The following is a 2,451-nucleotide window of genomic DNA, read 5'->3' as shown; positions in this document are numbered from 1 at the left end:
GGAGCCGTGGCGGACGGCAGTGGTGCCTAAGGGAGAAGGAAACCTAAGTCTGGGAGTGTTTTCTTGGGGAGGAGGAAAGTGATGATTTCTAGTGTTTTGTGTGTGTGTGCGCGCTGATTTTGGAGTTGTTTAGGAATTTGTGGAGGATTTCGCATCGTCCCTAGCGTCGCGGCCTGGCTCCCGGCCCCGAGGCAGCTATATTGCAGCTATGGTGACTATTTGGTGGGCGATTTAATTTTGTGTCCTTGACACCAAAAGGGAAGAAGATCTTTTTTAAGAAGATTAATTATTACTTGTTGGAAATACAAGATACAGATTAATCAACGGACACACGAAAATAGATGTGCCTAGCTAGTGATCCACCACATGAGAAAACACACATGAAAAATCCTGTGGGACTACCGAGAAACACAACGGTGGCGGATAATGAAGCTGCCCCTGCCGACTTCCATGCATATTTAGGGCCTGTTCTGTAGCCCTCCGTGCCCAAAAATCCGCAACTCCTGCGCCGGAAATCTAGCGCCAGGTTCTCTCGAGGGATCCCGGAGCGAGTGATCCGTTCGGCGTGGTGGCTTCTCGCTCGCGCGAGGGAGCGAGCTGGAGCCCATAAAATTGCCCCCATGTGGCCCGTCTGAAGCAAGCTGTCAATGCAAAACACTGTGGAAATATGGACTGGGCCATAGGCCTGGTCGGGTGTAGCTAGTCAGGGGATGGCAGCGGCTGGGGAAACGAGGGACGCTCGATCGAACCGGTATCAGCGATTTCACTTCGCGGTGGCACCCTCGGTGGCGTGCGCGCTCGTCCCGACGCGCTATTTCCGACCGGCCGGGTATTCCCGATTTGGGAAGTGGCCGACAGTTTTTTAGAGGAAAAAGTCAATTTTAAACTCTAAACTTGTAGAAACAAACCCTCAAATCGAAATCCCGGTCGATTGCACCCTAAACTATGCAATCCCGGTCTAAATTGAACCTTTGGGTTGTTTGGATGACCGGGATCGGTGGGAATTCGCTGAGGCCGCTGCTGCGCTCACCCCTGCTCCCGCTGGGCCGGCCCGCTTTAATTTTTTTAGAAATAAAAAAAATGCAAAGGGGACTACAGCCTACTGGCCCGGCCCGCTTTTTTTTTTTAGAAAACAAAAAGAAGCGCACGCTGTGGCTCGAAATAGAGACCGATGCTGGTGGTTGGAACGACACTACTAACCACCAGGGACACTACATACGTTGTGTTAACTTACTCCCTTTTTCTTTCGTTTCGTTTTTTCTTTGTTTTTATTTTATTTTTTAGTTTCCTTTTAAAAAAATCATGATTTCTTTTGAAATTGACGAACCTTTTTCCAAATGTGCATATTATTTTTTAATCCCTTTAATTTCTAATTTTTTAAAAGCTCGAGTTTTTTAAACTATATAAAACCCGTGGCCGTTTTACTAGGAAATAGCAAACGAAAAAAATAACCTTGTGAACCAGAATTTAAAAAGATTTTTTTACGAATTTTGAACAAAATGTTCATGGATTTGAAAACGTCCATGAAAAAAGATGTTTATCACAAACGTCCATGAATGTTCAATGTTTATTCGAAAATAGTTCAACATATATTACAAAAATGTTCAATTCGTATTTTCAAAAAACAATCGATGCATATATTCATATTTGTTTTAAAAAATGTTTATCACATAATACAAATGCTCAATGCATATTCAAAAATTGTTCAACACATATATTTATAGTTTTTCCAAAATGTTCAGTGCATAATATTCTCAAATGTTCAAAAGATGTTTGAAGCATAATGTTTCGTGTCGTGAATCTATCAGTTGAACTCACTAGTTTGAGGTCGCGAGTTCGAGTCGCTCCCGTAGAACTTTTCCAGAATTTTTTTTGCGCGCCTACTATTCAATAGCTCCAAATGGGCCGGTTCACGAATTTAAGAAAAAACAGAAAATGAAAAATAAAATGAAAAAAGAAAGAAAAAGAAGGCTAAAAGGAGGAAAAAGAGAGCAAGTGAACACAACGCGAGTGGTGTCCTTGTGGTTTGTTGCTTCGATCAACAACAAATGATCTTCGGTTCGAGCCACCACCACGCGGTCATTTTTTTGAACGAAAAATAAACTAAAGCGGGCTGGTTTAGCGGGGAGCTGGGTGCGCGCCCCACCACGCGCTCATTTTTCTAAACGAAAAAAAAACTAAAGCGGGCTGGTTCAGCGGGGAGCTAGGTGCACGCCATTCGGATTTTTTGTTCTTGAACGAAAAAAATACTCCAGCGGGCCGGCCCATCAGACGAATCCCGGTTCAAACGATGCCAGGGTTTGATTTAGACCGGGATTGCATAGTTCAGGGTGCAATCGACCGGGTTCGACTTGAGGGTTCATTTCGTCTGCCCTTTACAAGTTTAAGGTTTAAAATGGGCTTTTTCCGTTTTTTAGATGATTAAACGAAGGATTATGGGGTAATTGCGGT

Source organism: Triticum dicoccoides, chromosome 7B (genome assembly GCF_002162155.2).
Source record: "Triticum dicoccoides isolate Atlit2015 ecotype Zavitan chromosome 7B, WEW_v2.0, whole genome shotgun sequence".
In the NCBI taxonomy this organism is placed as follows: domain Eukaryota; kingdom Viridiplantae; phylum Streptophyta; class Magnoliopsida; order Poales; family Poaceae; genus Triticum; species Triticum dicoccoides.
The sequence above is the reverse complement of the archived record's forward strand: the minus strand, read 5'-3'. Positions refer to the sequence as shown.